The sequence below is a fragment of the Phaenicophaeus curvirostris genome, unplaced genomic scaffold (assembly GCF_032191515.1).
Source record: "Phaenicophaeus curvirostris isolate KB17595 unplaced genomic scaffold, BPBGC_Pcur_1.0 scaffold_50, whole genome shotgun sequence".
Lineage (NCBI taxonomy): Eukaryota > Metazoa > Chordata > Aves > Cuculiformes > Cuculidae > Phaenicophaeus > Phaenicophaeus curvirostris.
Window position 1 is genome coordinate 457813 of NW_027206673.1, and position 22100 is coordinate 479912.

Here is a 22100-nt window from a genome sequence, read left to right on the forward strand (position 1 = left end):
CCCCATAGATCCCCACACAGACCACGACCGCGGAGAAGCTTTGAGATCTTGACGCTCGCCCCACACTTATGGGGCTGGGCGGGGGGGTGGGGGGTGGCTGGTTATGGGGCAGCGCCGTGGGGCAGGGCCGTCGCCTCAGGAGGAGTCGGCATCTGGGGGGAGAAAGGGGGTGGTGTGCCCCATAGATCCCTCCCTCTGCCCCATAGATCCCTCCCTCTGCCCCATAGACCCCTCCCTGCCCCATAGATCCCTCCCTCTCTGTGCCCCATAGATCCCTCCCTCTCTGTGCCCCATAGATCCCTCTCTGTGCCCCATAGATCCCTCTCTGTGCCCCATAGACCCCTCCCTGCCCCATAGATCCCTCCCTCTGCCCCATAGATCCCTCCCTCTGCCCCATAGACCCCTCCCTGCCCCATAGATCCCTCCCTCTGCCCCATAGATCCCCCCCCACACCCACCCTGCCCCCCGGCGGGTGCCATCTTGGCTCGGCAGGTGACGAAGGCATCGAAGACGAAGGCGAGAAGGAGGCTGAAGGTCTAAGAAGGGGGGGGGGGTCACTTAGGGGGCATCCGTGGGGCTGGGGGGGGGATCTATGGGGCGGGGGGGTCTGTGGGGCAGGGGGGGGGCCACTCACGAAATCTTGGCAATTTGTGAATTAGCACTAGAAAGGGGTAATTGTTGCCATTTCAGTTCTTAAGTTGTCACTGGAAAACAGGATTAGAGGAGGAAGGATTTCTCTAAGCCTCGGGAGAAAAGCTATTGCCGTGGAATATTGATGCAAGAAGAAATTCTTATATTCTGTGCTCTTCAGTGTACTTAGGAAAATAGTTCACTGCCAGTCATGATTTACTGTTATGATATTTCTCTTCTGTAATTCATAGGAACAATCAGAGAAGGCTGAGTTCTATTGAAGCCAACCTTTTTCTGCTCCGCCTCTCTGGTGATTCTCCTACTCTGTTCCCGCTTGGCAGCTGACAGCAGCGAAGCTCTCCTGGCTCCAAGTGCCCACTGTCTGCCCCTGCTCTCCTGAACTCCTGCTATAAAATCTTCCCTGGTGAAAATATCCCAGCAGAGGTGTGCTGCTTTCTGCACTTGGCGTAGGTGCCTGGAGAAAGAGGCTATTCACTTCAGCTAATGCTGGCTGGTGTTTTCTTAATCTGCCTTTTCTTCTTCTACAGACAATTTTCTTAGGTCTGTGTTTGTTAAGAAGAGGTAAGATATCTTCTTTAGGACTAAGTTGTCTTTGAAGTTCCTTTATGAAGTTAGCCTTGTACGTCATAACAGGTACTGGGCTTTATTCAATGGAACTACAAAATGCTTAGACAAGCAAATGATGTAAGGAATAGTGGAACTGTGTGTTGTTTGGAAAGAGCTGTGCAAACTGCTGCCCAATGTAGATTGATGTGCTGAAGATTTATTTCTCAAAATTCAACATTTTTTAGAACACCTCAGTATTATCTTGGATAAATGCAAGATGTTAAATCAAACATGGCTCTTACGAGGGGGAGCAAATGGAACTAAAACAGTGGCAGCGACGAGATGTTCTCACAGTGATTACTTGTTGTGTTAACAGGACTGGGAAGCAGACGAATAGCCCAGAGAGCTCTTTTGAGAGTGGGGGATTTCATCCAGGAGGAGAAGGCGGCTGCATAATCCTTTCCCCGAAGAGGTGAGTGCTAGAGGATGTAGGAGGAGTCTGAAGATGAGCTCATATTGCAACTTCTGACACCTACTGATTGTTTTAATTCAAGTATTCCAGAAAATCTGTTAAAAATTCATGCAGTTTGTTTTACTTTTCTAGTTTGGAATAATTGCAGTAGACTAGCAGGCTCCCATTTGGTTATAAGCTCTCCTAGATTTCCCCAATATAAACTACTTCATATTGTTCCCCTGGGAATTTAATTGCATTAAGAAATGATTGGCCCTGATAGACTTCTATGGTCTGTGATAATTATAATGGAATAAGATATCCATATAAAAGCATAAAATGATGCTGAAGCACATGCGTTTTGATCATTAATTAGTGAACTATCAAAGGCATTGCAGATGGAACTGGTTTTTTGCTTTTTAGAACAGAGCCTGACCACTGCAGCCTCAACTGTGTAGTAAGCTTATTTTTAGTTCTTCTTGCTTTAGTGAATACATCTGAACGTGTATTTATGTACATATTCAACTCTGCTGTGAACTTTGTAATGCTTTAAACCTTCCTGCGGAGAAGTCTGAGAGGTAGGTTTCCTTCTGGAAGAGGCCAGTGAGGCTGCTCCGTTGGTCCAGAAAGCTCTTTCTGTAGCAGTTTACTGTTTTCTTAGGGTGATACCAAATCTCCCCGTACTGGTTAATGGAGCAGCTGGGACCTGCTAACGAGCTGGTTCATAAGGAAACAGCTTACTCGTATAAAAGCAGCAAAGCTAAAAGCCGTTTGAAATCTGTGGTTCAGGAGTACTAGGGTTTTTATTCTCCTGTCCCCCAAAATCACTCTGTGTTCTGCCCATCTGGATTACTGTCAGGGGGGTTGGATTAATTAGATGAACAGATGTCAGTGTTTTATCCATTGCCTGGCATCCTGTCATCTTCAAAAGTATCCACAGCTTCCAGTTGGGACCTCCAGGGCGCTGGAAGGATTTCCTCAGAGAAAGGTTAGGAGCTGGCTCCAGTATTTCAAAACCCACGTTACGGCAATCATGACATTTTACTTCTGATTCTGTTGCATTGGGTACAAACTGAGGGAAAAACACGATTGCTTAAAAAGTGTGAGTGGAAAGGGGTGATTTGGATCTAAATATCTCATAGCATGTATTTCTACTTGTGTTTGTGTATTTGACAGCAGGTATGCATACACATGTATTTTTTCCCTTTTCTTAAATAATGTATGCTTTTTTATAATCAGATGTGCCTTAAAATATGACGCAAAAAGGGATGTTTGTCTTGGCTTATCTTTTCTGCCACACAGACATTCCTGAGCTTGAGCATGCGGGTGGTTAGAGGGTATTTTGATACGGTCTGCTTTCAGTAACGTCCTGTCAGGACTTGGGACTCATCTGCTCCTCTGATGGAACACTTAGGGCAGCAGCATCTTCTGTCGATATTTAGTAGCTGCAGGATTTCAGGTGCCATCACGATGAACCTGAATGTGACCTGAACTGCACTGAAAGCAGGTTGAGGCAGGAATGGCTTTTTATCTTCTTGAACCATGTTCGAGGTTGTGATCGTTCAAACTAAACAGATTAACAGTTAATCACTGTTTCTGTTTAACAGAAATTAAATATTTTTTTAAAATATTTTTTTTTAAATATTAAATTTTTTTAATTAATCACTGATTAACAGAAGAGACCCACTGGATCATCAAGTCCAACCATTCCTATCAAACGCTAACCCATGTCCCTCAGCGCCTTGTCCACCTGTCTTTGAAACCCGTCCAGGGAAGGTGACTCAACCCCCTCCCTGGGCAGCCTCTGCCAGTGCCCAATGACCCTTTCTGTGAAAAAGTTTTTCCTAATGTCCAGCCTGAACCTCCCCTGGTGGAGCTTGAGGCCATTCCCTCTCGTCCTGTCCCCTGTCACTTGGGAGAAGAGCCCAGCTCCCTCCTCTCCACAACCTCCTTTCAGGTAGTTGGAGAGAGCAATGAGGTCTCCCCTCAGCCTCCTCTTCGCCAGGCTAAACACCCCCAGCTCTCTCAGCCGCTCCTCTTCTTCTCCAGCCCCCTCACCAGCTTCATTGCTCTTCTCTGGACTCGCTCCAGAGCCTCAACATCCTTCCTGTGCTGAGGGGCCCAGAACTGAACACAGGATTCGAGGAGCGGTCTCAGCAGTGCCAAGTCCATAGGGAGAAAACCTCCCTGGACCTGCTGGCCACGCCGTTTCCGAATAATAACCACTCTGCACCCTTCTAAAGGCCTCCAGACCCTTATAGACCCACTCAGGGCCTTTCTAAAGGCTGCTAGAGAATTCTATGGCCCACCAGGTCAATTCTAAAGACCCCAACACAATTCTAGAGCCTCCCAGGGCCTCTCTAAAGGAACCCAGACCCTTCTAGAGCAGCCCAGGGCCCTTCTAAAGGCCCCTAGACCCTTCTAGAGCCACCCAGGGCCCTTTTAAAGGACCCCAATCCCTTCTAGCGGCCCTCTGGACCTTTCTTAAGGCCCCCAGACCCTTCCAGAGCTCCACGTCCCTTCTAAATGCTTCTAGACCATTCTAGAGCCCCCCACGACCCTTCAAAAGGACCCCAGACTGTTCTACAGCCCCCCATGGCCCTTGTAAAGGCCCTCAGACCCTTCTAGAGCCCCTCAAGAACCTTCTAAAGGCCCTCAGACCCTTCTAGATCCCCTCAGAGCCTTCTAGAGCCCCTCAGAGCCCTTCTAAATGACCCCAGACCCTTCAAGAGCCCCTTATGTCCCTTCTTAAAGCCCCCAGACCCTTCTAGAGCACCTCTGGACTATTCTAATGGACCCCAGACCCTTCTAGAGTCCCCCATGACCCTTCTAAAGGCACCCAGACCCAGCTAGAGACTCTTAGAGCCCTTCTAAAGGCCTCCAGACCATTCTAGAGCCACTCACATCCCCTCCAACTGCCGCCAGACCCTTCTAGAGCACCCCAGAGCTCTTCTAAAGGACCCCAGATTATTCTAGATACCCCCAGGGCCATTCTAAAGGCCCCCAGACCGTTCTAGAGACCCTCAGATCCCATCTAAAGGCCCCAAGACCCTTACAGACCCCCTCAAACCCTTCTAAAGGCACCTAGACCCTTCTAGATCCTTTACCTACCCTTCTAAATTCTCCCAGACCCTTCTAGAGCCCCCCCAGGGCCTTTCTAAAGGCCCCAAACCCTTCTAGAGCCCCTCAGGGCTGTTCTAAAGGCTCCCAGACCCTTCTATAGCCTAACTGAGCCCTTCTAAAGGACCTCAGACCCTTCTAAAGCCCCCAGGCCCATCTAAAGGCCCCCAGACCCTTCTAGAGATCACCAGGGCCCTTCTAAAAGCCCCGAGACCTTTCTAGAGACCCTGATGTCCATTCTAACTGCACCCAGACCTATCTTGAGCCCCCCCAGAGCCCTTCTAAAGGCCCCCAGACCCTTCCAAAACCACCCAGAGCCTTTCTAAAGGACCCCAGATGCTTCTAGAGGCACCCAGGGTGCTTCTTAAGGCCCCCAGACCGTTCTAGATACCATCAGATCATTTCTAAAGGCCCCAAGACCCTTAGAGACCCCCTCAAACCCTTCTAAAGGCACCTAGACCCTTCTAGATCCTTTACCTACCCTTCTAAATGCTCCCAGATCCTTCTAGAGCCGCTCAAGATCCTTCTAAAGGCACCCAGACCCTTCTAGAGCTTCCCTGGGCCCTTCTAAAAACTCCAAGACCCTTCTAGAGCCCCCCAGACCCCTTCTAAAGGCCCCCAGACCCTTCAAGAACCCCTCTGCACACTTCTAAAGAACCCCAGACCCTTATAGACCACCTCAGGACCCTTCAAAAGGCCGCCAGAGAATTCTAGGGCCCTCCAGGTCACTTCTAAAGACTCCCAGATTATTCTAGAGCACCCCAGGGCCCTTCTAAAGGCCACGAAACCCTTCTCTAGCCCCCCAGGGCCCCTCCAAAGGCCCTCAGACCCTTCAAGATGCACCCAGAGCCCTTGTAAAGGCCCCCAGACCCTTCTAGAGCCCCTCATGACTCTTCTAAAAGCCCCCAGACCCTACAAGAGCCTCCCAAACCCCTTCTAAAGGCCCCCAGACCTTTCTGGAGCCACTCAGGACTCTTCTAATGGACCCCAGAGCATTCCTGAGCCTCTCAGGGCCCTTTTAAAGCATCCCAGATCCTTCTAGAGCTCCCCAGGGCCCTTCTAAACTTCCCCAGACCCTTCTAGAGCCCCCCTGGGCCCTTCTAAGGGACCCCAGACCATTTTAGACCATTACAGGGCCCTTCTAAAAGAACCCAGACCAATTTGGAGCCCCCCAGGGCCCTTCTAAATGACCCCAGAGCGTTCCTGAGCATCTCAGGGCCCTTCTAAAAGCCCCCAGACCTTTCTAGAGCTCCTCAGGGCCCTTCTAAAGGCCCCCAGACCCTTCCAGAGCCCCTTAACACCCTTCTAAATGTTTCCAGACCTTTCAGGGCCCCACAGGGCCCTTCTAAAGGCCCCCAGACCCTTCTAGAACACCCTATGATGCTTCTAAAATCCCCCAGACCATTCTAGAGCCCACTAATGCCCTTCTAAAGGCATTCAGACTATTCTAGAGCCCCCCAGGGCCCTTCTAAAGGCCAACAGCTCATTCTAGAGCCCCCCAGGGCCCTTCTAAAGGACCTCAGACTCTTCTAGAGACTTCATGACAATTCTAATGGACCCCAGACTCTTCTAGAGCCCCCCAGGCAATTCTACGGGCCTCCAGACCCTTCCAGAACCCCCTAGGGTGCTTCTAAAGGTCCCCAGACACATCTAGAGCCCTCCAGGGAACGTCTAAAGCCTCCCAGATCATTCTAGATGCCCCCAGGGCCCTTCTAAAGGACCCCAGACCCTTCTAAAGCCACTCAACACCCTTCTAAAGGCTCCCATTCCCTACTAGAGACCCACAGGGCCCCTCTAAAAGACCCCAGACCCTTCCAGAGACCTCTAGGGAGCTTCTAAAAGCCCTCAGACCCATCTAGAGCCCACCAGGGCCCTTCTAAAGGCCCCCACACCCTTCTAGACCCTCCCAGGGCCATTCTAAAGGCCCGCAGACCCTTCTAGAGCCACCCAGAACCCTTCTAAATGACACCAGACCCTTATAGAATCCCCTAGGATGGTTCTAAATGCCCCGAGACCCTTCTAGACCACTCAGGGCCTCAAGGCCTTTCTAAATGTACCCAAACCACTCTAGATCCAACTAAGGCCCTTCAAAATCCGCCCAGGCAATTCTAGATGCCCCGGGCCCTTCTGAAGGCCCCCAGACCATTCTAAAGGCCCTCAAACCCCTCTAGGGCCCCTGAATGCCATTCTTAAGGCACCCAGACCATTCTAGAGCCCCCCAGGGCCCTTCAAAAGCCTCCCAGATCATTCTAGAGCCCCTCAAGGCCCTTCTAAAGGGTCCCAGACCCATCTAGAGCCCCCCAGGGCCCTTCTAAATGACCCCAGACCCTTCTAGAGCCCCTCAACACCATTCTTAAGTCGCCCAGACCCTTCTAGAGCACCTCTTGACCCTTATTAAGAAGGGCCCTGGGGGCATGTAGAACGATCTGGGAAGCTTTAAAAGGGCCCTGGTGGCATCGGGAAGAGTCTGGGGTAGTTTGGAAGGGCCTTAGTTGGCTCTAGAATTGTTTGGGGGCCTTTAGAAAGGGCTTGAGTGGCTCTAGAAGGATATGGGAAGCTTTGGTCTGGGGGGCTTTAGAAGGCCCTTAGGGGGATCTAGAATGGTTTGGGGGACTATAGAAAGGACTGGAGAGGCTCTAGAAGAGTATGGGAGGTTTTAGAAGGGCCCTGGGGGGCTCTAGAAGGGTCTGGGGGCCTTTAGAAGGGTGTGGAGGGGTTCTAAGAGGGTCTGGGGGCCTTTAGAAGGGCCCTGGGAGTCTCTAGAAGGGTCTGGGGGCCTTAAAGAAGGGTCATGAGGGGTTCTAGAAGGGTCTGGGGGCCTTTACAAGGGCCCTGGGGGGGTATAGATGGGTCTGGGGGCCTTTAGAAGAGTCATGAGTGGATCCATGAGGGTTTGGGTGCCTATAAAAGGGCCCTGGATGGCTATAGAAGGGTCTGGGGGCCATTAGAAGTGTCTAGGAAGGGCTCTAGCAGGGTCTGGGTGCATTTAAAAGGGTCCTGGGAGGCTCTAGAAGGGTCTGGGGGCTTTTTGAAGGGCCCTTTGGCACTCTGGAAGGGTCTGGGGGCCTTTAAATGGGCCTTGAATGGCTCAAGAAGGGTCTTGGGTCATTTAGAAGGGCCCTGGGGGGCTCTAGAAGGGTCTGAAGGCCTTTAGAAGTGTCATGAGTGGCTCTAGAAGGGTCTGGAGTCCTTTAGAAGGGCCCTGAAGGGCTCTAGAAGGGTCTGGGGACCTTTAGAAGGGCCATGAGGGGCTCTAGAAGGGTCTGGAGACCTTTAGAAGGTCCATGGGTGCCGCGATTGAGAGACGGGACAATACTTGATACAAGCAAAAAGTGTCAATTTTATTGTGTTCTTCAGACATATTTATACTAGCTACAAGAAGCGTGTCTCAAACCGATTGGTCCCCACACCAAACTAGGCAATCACAGATTGGTTAATACAAAAAAGCTTTTTTCAAACATGTACTTCCTTCAGTAACAACAATAGTTCCTCTTATCAAGGTGACTGTCTTGCAACCACAGACACCCGTGCTCATCCTCACGTAGCCAGTACTCTTTTGTTCCTTCTAAACAAAGGCCTTATCTCGCTCTTCCCAAGGCCTGCGGCCGACTAATTCCAGCACGTCCAGCACGTCCTCCTTTATCAACTGTTCTCTGCTGGGGGTCTTCCTGAGGCTAGCCAAATCCTGTCCTACATCTCCCCCTTCCTGTTGCACAACAAGAATCTTCTTCATAGAACGCGCCATTAGTCCTTGCAGGCATTGTAATAGGCATGGCAAAAAGAGTAGTAAAAGAATAAAGACCACCAAAACATACACAATCATTTTTACAAGACTCCTTAACCACCCCGACAGTCCCCATCCTTCAAAGAGCTTATCTAACCAATCCCAACTGTCACTTTGTTGAAGTCTGGAGACTCCCACCTTGAGCTGTTGGATGCTCATATGAATAGATTCCGAGTGATCGGAGAGATTCATACAACACATACCTTCAAAATCTTCACAACCATGTCCCTGTGCCAAAAGCAAAAAATCTATTGCAGCTCTATTTTGCAGGGTAGCATGTCGCACACTGTCTACATCTAATAAAAGTCCAGAAAGAGCACTGCTAGTAGCGTTTGTTTTGCCAGCCAACAGCCGAGTTTATCTAGGGTTGCCAGTGCTTTTGCAGCTGCACCCCCGGGTAACAAAAGAGAAGTGGCAAAGCGTGGGCCAAAAGACCAAAACTCCACATTGTCATCACACTCAGAGGTATATGTATGGACACTTCGTCTTGCCCTGTGGGAAAGGCGATGTTGCAAAATCGTGGATGTATTGGGAGTTAGAACAGATAGACGTCCAAGACTACATGGTCCTCCTTTTATATGAGAGGGGATCATGGGCCATGCTCTGTCTCCGCAAATAAAAAATATTCCTGGTGGTAATAAAAGGGGAACATTGCTAGACTTGGACAATTTCATTGCTGTATAATTACACCAAATAGCAGCGTTTTTAAAGATGGGATGGACGGGGGAAACATCCCATGCTTTGGACTGATTTTTCCCTGTATAGTTAAACCTGACACAAAAATCCATTTTTACTGATCCAAGGAGTTCAATCTCCTGTGGCTCTAGGGTGGCAAGTGGAAGATATGGGGTCCATGCATCCCAGCAGTTGGTGACATTCCTGGATATGCCCTTTTGAAAGAGGGTTTCCAGGAGAAACTTAGGTATTGGCCACTCCTCTAGTGGCAATCCCACAAGACACGTAGAAAATGGATTATTAGGAGAGGCAGTGGCAAGGCACAACGTATCTTGTCCTGTGAGATTTGCTAGTGTCACCCATATATTGACCTTGGGTAGTGCAGGCAGGAATGGGTAACTCTGCGTGCTCCCCAACATAATCATGATAAAAACTACTAGCTGAGGAACAACTTTTTGCCCCTTTCTAGCTTCCAAGCAAACCGTCTTTTGCATCTTTCTTTTGTTTGATTCCAGTCCTGTTTAAGGACGGCCTATATGGCGGGGTACTAGGTTTGTCCTGCTACACTCTAAATTACAGATTACAACCTCTCGTGCCCTTTTTCCCACTAAATTAGCCCAATTTATATATTCACATAAATATCGGTCATTCCCTAATGATTAATGCCCTATAACAAGCAAAAGTTTAACTACAACAATCTCCTTTTCTAAACAGTCTTCACACCATCACCTGGCGAGAGTTGCTCGGTGCAACCACTCCTTCTCCCATGTATAACATATACACAAGACCCAAGGGTCACAAGATTTACATAAGGCACAAATGATTCCAACAACGAGTGTTTCTCTGCCCTGGTTCATACAGTTTTTTCGCGTTTCCAGCGTTCAGTCCCTGTTGTCCCGATCTTCTTCAGGAAATTCATCAAATTGTTGTCCGGGAGACTGGTCCTGAGGGTGACTGAGGTTTTCACCAGATGATTGTTGTAAGGATTCACGGAAGGGTCGCACATTCTTTGCCGGGATCCATCGTGGACCTTTCTCTGTGGAGACACAAGCATAACCTCTGCCCCATGTAACAAGAGGATATGGTCCCATGACCTTACCTGTTTCTGGGTCGCGAACCAGTACTGGGGCTTTGACTCGCACCTCGAGTGACACAGCTGTATTAAAATGTCGAACAATTGGAGGGTTGTTATCTATCAAAGAACAATTTAAAAAATTAAAAACATACAAGGCTTTCTGCAAACGCTCCTCAGGAGTGACGGTTCCTATTCCCCCTTTTTGTTGTTGCATCAGGCGTTTCAGTGATTGGTGAGAACGCTCAATCAAAGATTGACCTGTGGGGGAATGAGGAATACCAGTAATATGGGTTATACCCCAAGAGTCAAAGAATACTTTTGTTGCGGTTGAGATATATGCAGGGCCATTATCCGTTTTTATTTGAGAGGGTATACCCAAAGTGGCAAAGGCACGCATCAAATGTTTACGGACGTCACGTGCTTTTTCTCCTGTGTGACAAGAAGCGAACAAGGCGCCGGAAAAGGTGTCTATAGAAGAGTGAATATTCTTCAGTTTGCCAAACTCCGGAAAGTGAGTTACATCTGTTTGCCATAGCTGTAAACTTTGTAGTCCTCTGGGATTAACTCCTCCCGCTATCGACGGAAAAGAATGTCTTTGGCAGTCAGGACATACAGCAACGATATTAGATGCTTGCTGAGAGGTGAGGCCAAACTGCCGTTTGAGACCTCCAGCATTCTGGTGAAAAAAGGAATGGCTAAGTTTAGCCTGTGCTATGCGATCGGGCAATACCTGTACTGGTAATGTCAATAAATCGGCCTGTCTATTTCCTTCTGCAATAAAGCCAGGTAGAGAAGTGTGTGACCTAACATGCATAACAAAATAGGGGTGAGGGCGAGAGTCCAAAAGAAAAATAAGCTCCTGTAACAAGGCAAATAAGTTAGGATGTGAAAGGTCACGCAATAAAGATGCTTCGGCTCTCTCTACAATCCCTGCAACATAAACAGAATCAGTAACAAGATTAAGTGGTGTGGTCCACCTTCGGAAAACTCGAACTACTGCAGTCAGTTCCACTATTTGGGGGGATCCAAGAACGGTGTCTATGTCCGAGTTCCATCGTTCATGTTGGTCATCCCACCATAGAATAACTGACTTATGTGTTTTTCCAGACCCATCTGTAAATACAGTAAAGGCCTGCAATGGCTGATCACTCCTTTTCGGCTTAGGCATTAAACGAAAATCAGCATTAAGTAACTTATGTGAAGGTGGATGGGATGTGAGTTGACCCGCATAGTCAGTTAGTGCCATAGTAAAGGCATCTGATTGTTGATAAAGCCACTGTAAATACATATTCGTTACAGGTAAGCAAATACGAGTAAAATCTACTCCTGATAATGCCAGCAAACGTTGCCTGGCCTTAATTATCAAACAGGCAAACATTTCATGCTGAGTCAAAATAGTTTTTGAAGATTGATTCGGCAAAAAAATCCATTCAATAATTAACAGTGGGTCTGATTTTTCAAAATCCCATTGAAATATCAGGGCATGAGGCTGTCGAGCGGGATTTAAAATGATCAGGTAAAAAGGTAATTCGGGAGCCCACCGATGTGCTTGTTTAAAGCTGATTGCCGTAGCAACCTTTTGTAAGGAGTCAATGGCCTCAGGGCCAAGACTGCGGTGGGAACGCAAGTCAGTGTCTCCCTTGAGCAGCCTGAACAAGGGGCCTAAGTCCGTGTTAGAAATTCCCAACAGCGGCCGGACCCAATTGATTGTGCCTAATAGTCTCTGTACATCATGTAAATTTTTTACGTCTGTTCGTATCTGTAAAGGTTGCGGAATTACGGATTGAGCCCTTATATGCCAGCCCAAATATTTCCATGGTGATGTTTTTTGAATTTTTTCCGGCGCAATACAAAGGCCTGCCGAATCGACAGCGGTCATGACAAGGGCTACGGCTTCCTCCATGACCTCGTGGCGTTGTGCAGCCACTAAAATATCATCCATGTAATGATATAGTAAAGCACTGGGCGCAACGGTCCTGACAGGGCTAAGCACTTTAGCCACATACCACTGACAGATTGTAGGGCTATTCTTCATTCCTTGCGGTAGCACAACCCACTGGTATCTTTGCAACGGAGCTTGCATGTTAACGCTTGGAACGGAAAAAGCGAATTTAGGAGCATCATTTGGATGCAGGGGGATATTGAAAAAACAATCTTTGAGATCGATAACAGTCAAATGCCAATCTCGAGGGATCATAGTAGGGGACGGAAGGCCGGGTTGTAGGGCCCCCATGTCTTCCATAGCGTCATTAATTTTTCTAAGATCATGGAGCAAGCGCCATTTGCCAGACTGTTTTTTGATGACAAAAATAGGTGAATTCCAAGGACTGGTAGAAGGCACAATATGTCCTTTCAGCAATTGTTCAGCAACTAATTCTTGAAGGGCGCGAAGCTTTTCCAGTGGAAGGGGCCATTGATCCACCCAAATGGGGGTATCAGTTTTCCAGGTTATTTTCAGGGTGTCGCGCACTTCAATGGCCCCATCTAAAAATGGGTCCGAATAGACATTCCCCACTGGGACAACACATCACGCCCCCACAAAATCATGGGAACTGGCAATACAAAAGGCTTAATGGAGGCTATGTGTCCCTCTGGACCTTGAATTTGGATCAATTCCAGACTCTGGTGACTGCTACCAGTCCCACCAATTCCAGCTAATGTTTGGGAAACATTGGTTAAAGGCCATTGTGGTGGCCATTTGGCCTGTGATATTACAGTAACATCAGCTCCAGTGTCGATAATCCCACTGAGCACTATTTGTTGTTTCCCACGAATGAGGGTACATTGACATAGGGGTCGTTTTTGAGAGATAGACTGCACCCACAAAATTTGTGGGTCCCCTGTAGACCCGAACCCTCCCCTCCTTTGATAGGGTTGGCGAGAATCGGGGGAATCCGTTCCCATGGGAATCAGCACCAATTGTGCTATACAGCTACCTTTCGGTACTGTACAGGGGGGAAATGGGGTCCATGCCATGATTTTAATTTCATTAACACTGTCCGAGTCAATGACCCCCGGTAATACAAAAAGTCCCGACAAGGTAGTAGATGACCTTCCTAACAATAACGCTTGTGTCCTAGGGGGTAAAGGTCCCAAAACATTTGTCAATAATAAGTGAACCGAAGAATCTAATAGTGTTACTGTGTGTGTGGTTGCCAGGTCCAGTCCGGCACTACCTGCTGTTGCTGGGCGAAGACTTGAGGCGGCGCTCTTTCCCTCCAGGGGTGTTGAAAGGTTGGCTGCGGTATTTGTGTCTGCACGCGTCGCTGCCCCGCGCTCTGTGGTCGGTTTCCCTGTATCAGTTGTCCCTGAAAATCATACTTGGCGCGACACTGATTAGCATAATGGCGCCCTTTTCGGCATCTGGGACAAATTCCAGGTGCTTGGGGCCGAGTTCCAGCATTAGTACTTAAACAATTTTTTCTCAGATGGCCGGGCTTGCCGCAACCATAACAATTCCCCGGTCCTGTTGGACTTATCGGGGTGCGCATGGCTGCAAAAGCCGCAGCCATAGTTTCAAATTTATGATCCATAGTACCAATTCTGTTACAAGCCTCCACCATTTCAATCAATGTAGGATTCTGGTTCGGGAGAGATTTTAACAGTTTCTTACAATCCGCATTAGCGTTCTCGATAGCTAATTTCAGCAATAAAATTTCCCGGGCCTCTGCATTATCTATTTGTCGTTCCAAGGCCTGTTTTAATCTGTCTATAAACTGCATATAAGGCTCTTGGGGTTCCTGGGTAATAGTAGTAAACGCTTTTTGCGGTTTTTGAGAATCGGGGACTTTCAAAAAAGCCTTTTTGGCCTCTTCACGGGTCGCCTCAAGGGCCTCCCGTGGGATTCGAACCTGGTCCACAGGGTTGGTATGTCGTCCTGTCCCTGTAAGATGTTCTATGGTTAGCGCGGCTATATCAGCATTACCATGACCCACATAAGTCAAAAGAAGTGCCTGTAGTCCCCCCCTCCAGTGAGCTTCCCATAAAGAATATTGTGTAGGCGTCAGTAACAATTGTGCTAAAGATTTTAAATCATGTGGAGTCATGACATAGGTATCAAAGACAGAGGACAATAGACTTACAAAATACGGAGAGGAGAGTCCATGTTCAGTTACCGTACGGCGCAATTCCTTAATAACTGGGAAAGAAAGAGCCTCCCACTTGGCCCCCCGACCTTGATAAATAACGGGGGCTACTATGGTTTTTGCGATTTCAAACTCTCCCTTCTTTAAGGCTTGACGCCTTATATTAATCCACACATCATGTGGATCGGGGGGGTAGAGGTCTGGTCCCTTTTCAGGGTCCACTGGTCCTGGATCAAAGGGATCCTCCTCAGGAGGATAGCTAGCAGCACACACCTCCAACGGCGCAGCAGGTTTCCCATCCTCTGGCAAAAGTGAGGGCATGGCAGGAGAGTCCTCCTCTCTTTCTGCCTTGTCTTGCTGACTTTTCTTGCGCTTTCAAAGTCTCAAAAATACTTCTCCACCATGGGAGCATGCGCTGCGCTTCGGCATTCCCTATAGTTGCTGCATCCCACAGTTTCACCCCCACATCATCCCAGAGTTCCCGTGTAAAGATAGTGGATGCAGTTACGGTGGGTATTTTCGCCTGTACCCATTTAAGTGTTACTTTAAGATCATGCCCAGAGATATTTTTCCCTTGCTTTTGAAGAAGGGCTTTCATAAGTTCATATACGTCTCTTTCAGGGGAAGAAGCCTGGTTCCCCATTTTCCCGTTTCCCACAGCTCACCTCTATGCTCCAGAGGGATTATTTACCGGCCGGTTCCTGCTTCCTTTCAGCAGCTCATTCAACGTTCTGTGGAACTCGTGGCATGCCACCAGATAGGTGGTTCTCTGACCCTTGGCAATCACGTCGGTATCACACCGGGGTCACCAATTTGCCGCGATTGAGAGACGGGACAATACTTGATACAAGCAAAAAGTGTCAATTTTATTGTGTTCTTCAGACATATTTATACTAGCTACAAGAAGCGTGTCTCAAACCGATTGGTCCCCACACCAAACTAGGCAATCACAGATTGGTTAATACAAAAAAGCTTTTTTCAAACATGTACTTCCTTCAGTAACAACAATAGTTCCTCTTATCAAGGTGACTGTCTTGCAACCACAGACACCCGTGCTCATCCTCACGTAGCCAGTACTCTTTTGTTCCTTCTAAACAAAGGCCTTATCTCGCTCTTCCCAAGGCCTGCGGCCGACTAATTCCAGCACGTCCAGCACGTCCTCCTTTATCAACTGTTCTCTGCTGGGGGTCTTCCTGAGGCTAGCCAAATCCTGTCCTACACATGGGGTCTTCTAGAAGGGTCTTGGGGGCTTTTGAAGGGCTTTAGTGGGCACTAGAATGCTTTGGTGGCATTTAGAAAGGCCTTGAGTGGATCTCGAAGGATATGGGAGGTTTTGGAATGGACCTGGGAGGCTCTGGAAGGGTCTGGGTGCCTTTAGAAGAGTCATGAGGGGCTCTTGAAGGGTCTGGCTGCATTTAGAAGGGCTCTGGTAGGCTCTAGAAGGGTCTGGGGGCTTTTAGAAGCCCCCTGGAGGGCTCTGGAAGGCTCTGGGGGCCTATAGAAGGGCCCTGGGAGGTTCTAATATGATATGGGGGCCTTTAGAAGGGTCCTGAGAGGCTCTAGAATGGTTTGGGGGCCTTTAGAAGAGTCATGAGGGGCTCTAGAAGGGTCTAGGAGCCTTTAGAAGGGCCCTGGGGGGCTCTAGAAGGGTCTGGGGTCATTTAGAAGGCCCTGGTGGGGTTTAGAAGGGTCTAGGGGCCTTTAGAAGGGCGCTGAGGGGCTTTAGGAGGGTCTGGGGTCCTTTAGAAGGGCCCTGGGGTGCTCTGGAAGGGTCTGGGGGCCTTTACAAGGGCCCTGGAGGACTCAGGAATGGTCTCGGGGCCTTTAGAAAGGCCTAGGGGGGCTCTGGAAGGACATGGGGTCCTTTAGAAGGGCCCTGGGGGGCTCTAGGAGAGTCTGGGGGCCTTTAAAATGGCCTGAGGGGCTCTAGAAGGGTCTGGGGGCCTTTTGAAGGGCCCTGGGTTTCCCTGGAATTGTCTGGGAGCTTTTTGAAGCACCCTGGATGGATCTGGAATGGTCTGCTGGTTTTAGAAGGGCTGGGGTGGCTCTGGAAGTTTCTAGAGGCTTTTAGAAGGGCCCTGGGGGGCTCTGGAAAGGTCTGGGTGCCTTTAGAATGGCCCTGGGGTGCTCTAGAAGGGTCTTGGAGCCTTTAGAAGACTCTTGAGGGGCTCTGAAAGGGTCTGGGGTCCTTTGGAAGGGCCCTGGGGTGCTCTAGAATGGTCTGAGGTCCCTTAGAACCACCCTGGGGGCATCTTGAAGGGTCTGGGGGGCTTTAGAAGGGACTTAGGAGGCTCTAGAATGGTTTGGGGTCCTTTAGAATGGACTTGAGGGGCTCTAGAAGAGTATGGAAGGCTTTAGAAGGGTCCTGGGGGGCTCTAGAAGGGTCTGGGGGCCTTTAGAAGGATGTGGAGGAGTTCCAAAAGGGTCTGGGGACCTTTAGAAGGGCCCTGGGAGGCTCCAGAAGGGTCTGGGGGCTTTTCAAAGGTCTTTTTGGCGCTCTAGAAGAGTCTGGGGGCCTTTAAACGGGCCTTGGGTCTCTAGAAGGGTCTTGGGTCATGTAGAAGGGCCCTGAGGGCCTCTAGAATGCTTTGGTGGCCTTTAGAAAGGCCTTGAGTGGCTCTAGAAGGATATGGGAGGCTTTGGAAGGGACCTGGGGGGCTCTGGAAGGGTCTGTATGCCTTTAGAAGTGCCTTGGGGGGCTCTAGAAGGGTCTGGGGCCTTTTAGAAGAGTCATGAGGTGCTCTAGAAGGGTCTAAGTTCCTTTAGAAGAGCTTTGGGGGACTCTAGAATGGTCTAGGACCATTTAGAAGGCCCCTGAGGGGCTCTAGAATGGTCTGGCGGCCTTAGAAGGGCCCTGCGGTGCTCTAGTAGGGTCTGGGGGCTTTTAAAAGAGTAATGAGGTGCTCTAGAAGGATCTAAGTTACTTTAGAAGGACTTTGGGGGGCTCTAGAAGGGTCTGGGGGCATTTAGAAGAATCATGAGTAGCTCTAGAAGGGTTTGATGGCCTTTATATGGGCACTGTGGGGCTCTAGAATGGTCTGGGGGCCTTTAGAAGGGCCTTGAGGGGATCTAGAAGGGCCTAGGAGGTTTTAGAACAGACCTGGGGGGCTCTAGAAGGGTCTGGGTGACTTTAGAAGAATCCCAGTGTGTTCTAGAAGCGTCTGGGGACCCTCAAAAGGGCCCTTGGGGGCTCTGGAAGGGTCTGGGGGCCTTTTGAATTGTCATGAGGTGTTCTATAAGGGTCTGGGGGCCTTTAGAAGGGCCCTGGGAGGCTCCAGAAGGGTCTGGGGGCTTTTCGAAGGGCCCTTTGGCACTGTCTGGGTGCCTGGGGGGCTCTAGAAGAGACTGGGTGCCTTTAGAATAATCCCAGGGTGTTCTAGAAGGGTCTAGGGAACCTCAAAATGGCCCTTGGGGGCTCTAGAAGGGTCTGGGGTCCTTTAGAAGAGTCATGAGGGGCTCTAGAATGGTCTAGGATTATTTAGAAGGGTCCTGGGGGGCTCCAGAAGGGTCTGGGGCCTTTAGAATGGCCTTGGAAGGCTCTAGAAGGGTCAGGGATCATAAAAAAGGGCCCTGGGGTTGTCTAGGAGGGCCTGGGGGCTTTTAGAATTGTCATGAGGGGTTCTAGAATGGTCTGGGGGTATTTAGAAGTGCTCTGGAGGGCTCTAGAAGGGTCTGGGGGCCTTTAGAAGGGTCATGAGGGGTTCTATGAGGGTCTGGGGGCCTTTAGAATGGCCCTGGGGGGCTGTAGGAGGGTCTTGGTGTCTTTAGAAGAGTCATGAGGGGCTCTAGAATGGTCTGGGGGCCTTTAGAAGAGTCATGAGGAGCTCGAGAAGAATCTAGGGCCCTTTAGAAGCGACCTGGAGGGCTCTAGAATGGTCTTGGGTCATTTAGAAAGGCCCTGAAAGGCTCTAGAAGGGTCTGGGGGCCTTTAGAAGGATGTGGAGGGGTTCTAAGAGGGTCTGGGGGCCTTTAGAAGGGCCTTGGGAGGCTCTAGAAGGCTCTGGGTGCCTTAAAGAAGGGTCGTGAAGGGTTCTAGAAGGGTCTGGGGGCCTTTACAAGGGCCCTGGGGTTGTCTAAGAGGGTCTGGGGGCCTTTAGAAGAGTCATGAGTGGATCTAAGTGGCTCTGGGGGCCTTTAGAAGGATTCTGAGGGTCTCTAAATGGGTCTGGGGTCCTTTACAAGGGGCTTGGAATGCTCTAGAAGGGTCTGGGGTCCTTTAGAAGGGCCCTGGGGTGCTCTGGAAGGGTCTGGGGGCCTTTACAAGGGCCCTGGAGGGCTCAGGAATGGTCTTGGGGCCTTTAGAAGGGCCTAGGAGGGCTCTAGAAAGGTCTGGGGTCATTTAGAAGGGCCCTGGGGGGCTCTAGGAAAGTCTGGAGGCCTTTAGAAGGGCCCTGAGTGGCTCTAAAAGGGTCTGGTGGTCTTTTGAAGGCTCCTGGGTTTCTCTAGAATGGTCTGGGAACTTTTTGAAGTGCCCTGGATGGCTCTGGAATGGTCTGGGGGCATTTAGAAAGGACCTGAGGGGCTCTGGAAGGGTGTAGGAGCTTTTAGAGGGGCCTGTGGGGGTTCTGGAAGGGTCTGGAGGGCTTTAAATGGGCCTTGGGTGGCTCTAGAAGGGTCTGGGGTTATTTAGAAGGACCCTGGAGGGTTCTAGAAAGGTCTGGGTACCTGTAGAACAGCCATCAGTGGCTCTAGAAGTGTCTCAGGAACTTTAGAAGGTCCCTGGGGGCATCTAGAAGGGTCTGGAGGGCTTTGGAAGGGGCTTAGTTGGCTCTAGAATGCTTTGGGGGCCTTTAGAAAGGCCTTGAGTGGCTCTAGAAGGATATGGCAGGCTTTAGAAGGGACATGGGGGACTCTGGAAGGGTCTGGGGGCTTTTAGAAGGGCCCTGAGGAACTCTGGAAAGGTCTGGGGGCCTTTAGAAGGCCCTGGGGTGCTCTAGCAGGGTTTCGGGTCCTTTAGAAGACTCTTGAAGGACTCTAAAAGGGTCTAGGTGCCTTTAGAAGGGCCCTGGCATGCTCTAGAATGGTCTGAGGGCATTTAGAACTGCCCTGGGGGCATCTTGAAAGGCCTGGGGGGCTTTAGAAGGGACTTAGGAGGCTCTAGAATGGTTTGGGGGCCTTTAGAAAGGACTTGAGAGGCTCTAGAAGTGTACGGGAGGCATTAGAAGGGCCCTGGGGGGCTCTAGAAGAGTCTCGGGGCCCTTAGAAGGGTGTGGAGGGGTTCTAAAAGGGTCTGGGGGCCTTTAGAAGGGCCCTGGGAGTCTCTAGAAGGGTCTGAGGTCCCTTAGAACCACCCTGGGGGCATCTTGAAGGGTCTTGGGGGCTTTAGAAGGGTCTTAGGGGGCTCTAGAATGGTTTGTGGTCCTTTAGAAAGGACTTGAGGGGCTCTAGTAGGGTATGGGAGGCTTTAGAAGGGTCCTGGGGGGCTCTAGAAGGGTCTGGGGGCTTTTTGAAGGGCCCTTTGGCGTTCTGGAAGTGTCTGGGTGCCTTTAAACAGGCCTTGGGGGGGTCTAGAAGGGTCTGGGGGCCTTTAGAAGGGCCTTGAGGGGATCTAGAAGGACCTAGGATTTTTTAGAACAGACCTGGGGGGCTCTAGAAGGGTCTGGGGGCCTTTAGAAGAATCCCAAGTTGTTCTAGAAGGGTCTGGGGGCCCTCAAAATGGCCCTGGGGGGGCTCTAGAAGGGTCTGGGGGCCCTCAAAATGGCCCTGGGGGGGCTCTAGAAGGGTCTGGGGTCTTTAGAAGGGCCCTGGGAGGCTCCAGAAGGGTCTGGGGGCTTTTCGAATGTTTTGCAGGGTCACCAGTGCCTTCGTAACAACATCTGCGTTGCTGTCAGGAGGATCTTCATTCTTCTTGCCTGTGTGAATTAGTGAATTTCTTTGTTGGGGAAAGCTCCATGCCTGGAAAGCTCCCCAGGTTGCCACCATGGCAGGGATGGCACCTGGGGCCATCACCCCACCACCTGACTCCAAAGATGTGCCCATGGTAAGGAGCTTCTCTGTTGCAGGGACTTCTGTCTGAGGCATTGACAGGGGACTTGGGAGGAGCAAAGGCATTAAGACTCAGTGGGGCTGGCATGGCCTCGCTGTCCTTGCTGAGAAGGTTCCTGCTGTCCCCAAGCAAGGCTGCACTCCAGGGTCCCAGTAGCACTTCCAGCAAATCCATCACAGAGGTGTCCTCAAGATCCTTGTGGATCTGTTGTCCTTCATTGTTTGCCATTGACCTGCCTGAAGAAGCAGGGAAGGGGCAGAAGGATCAGTTGGACAAAGCAGCTTGGCCAGCAAGGTCAACCCTATCGTCACCATCCTTAACGTCTAATGATGCTTAAAGAGAAACAGAGCTATGAGGAGATGTTGGTGTAGAGGGATGAACCCGCAACAATGTCTCTTACTTTCGTGCTTGTGGATGAAGTTGAACAGACAAGAAAGTGCTTCCAAAGCTGGATTTTCTTTCTTTTTCACAGAACCGGGGGAAACAAAGAGATGACCAAGTAGCTGGCCCAGGATGGGGATCTGCAGCCCTTCAAAGCAGACAGGGCTGTCTGTGGATCTTCACTCTTCATTTGGGACCTGCATGAAGGAGGCAGAAGAGCAGGAGGGTTGAGGGCTGCACCCCTGGAGAATCAAGGCTTTGCCGGGCGATGCTCTGGCTCTCAGAGCAGCCAACAGGGCAGGAGCTCTATGCAGGGAGACCTTTAGCCACTCTAGTGGAAAGGGAGGGGACATGGCCTGGCTGGAGGATTCCTCGCTCCTCACCTGCAGCGTGGGGTTGGTCAGCAGACGAATCAGCTTCCCAATCCTGCCCAGGACGCTCTTGCGCACAGTTGATCCCTCAGAGCTGGTGAAGTTCAGAAGGGTCTGGGAAGAGAGAAGGTCCTGGTGAGCCCTGGAAGCAGAGTCCTCCTCCACCAGAAGCAACACTGCTTAGCTCTTGCGCTGGACTCACCCAGGCCACGAAGGCTTCTTCTGCTCTCCAACAAAGGCTCCAGTGGGGGCCCTGTCCTAGGGAGACCTTGCAAACTTGGGCTGATGGTTGGATGGGATGAGTGTAGAGGTCTTCTCCAACCTTAACGATTGTATGCTGCTATGAGGGTCTGGTGGCCCTGGGTGGTGAGACAGACCCTGTGGGCGAAACTTGTGGCCAGGCACTAAGGCAGGTGCCACCTTCCTGTGCTCCTGAAGAGCCTGGTGGGCAGCCCCTGGTTCCCTGAGGAGCTGGGCACCCTCCTGGCAGCGCTCTCTCCACCCGGAACTGAGGTGGGGACCATCGACTTCAGAGTGGACACCCCCTTCTCCCAGGGCGAGGAGCAGCCCCTCAGAACCCAGCTTGTTGCGGACCTGGAAAATGTTTGTCAGCTCCTGATTGAGTCTAGTGACCGGAATGATGCCCACCAACTTCTCCATCATCACATCCAGGGCTTCCAGGGTCTGCAAAGAAGATAAAGAGTTGTGATAGGATTTCCTGCTGTCCCCCTCAGCACCAGGATCCCATCTCCCAGTGCCGGGGCAGGACTGCCACACATCCCAAAGTGCAGAGCATCCTGTGGAGGTGACCAGAACATGAGAAGAGGATGAAGGCACGAGAGTGGGCAAGCAAAGATGAGTCCCTGCCTTGGCCCTCTGGTGGTATCACAGCCAGGGAGCAGCTCAGAGGGCATGGGGGCTCCTGTAGCTCATTCAGCACTTACCGAGAGGTAGTGGTCATGGATGGATTCCATC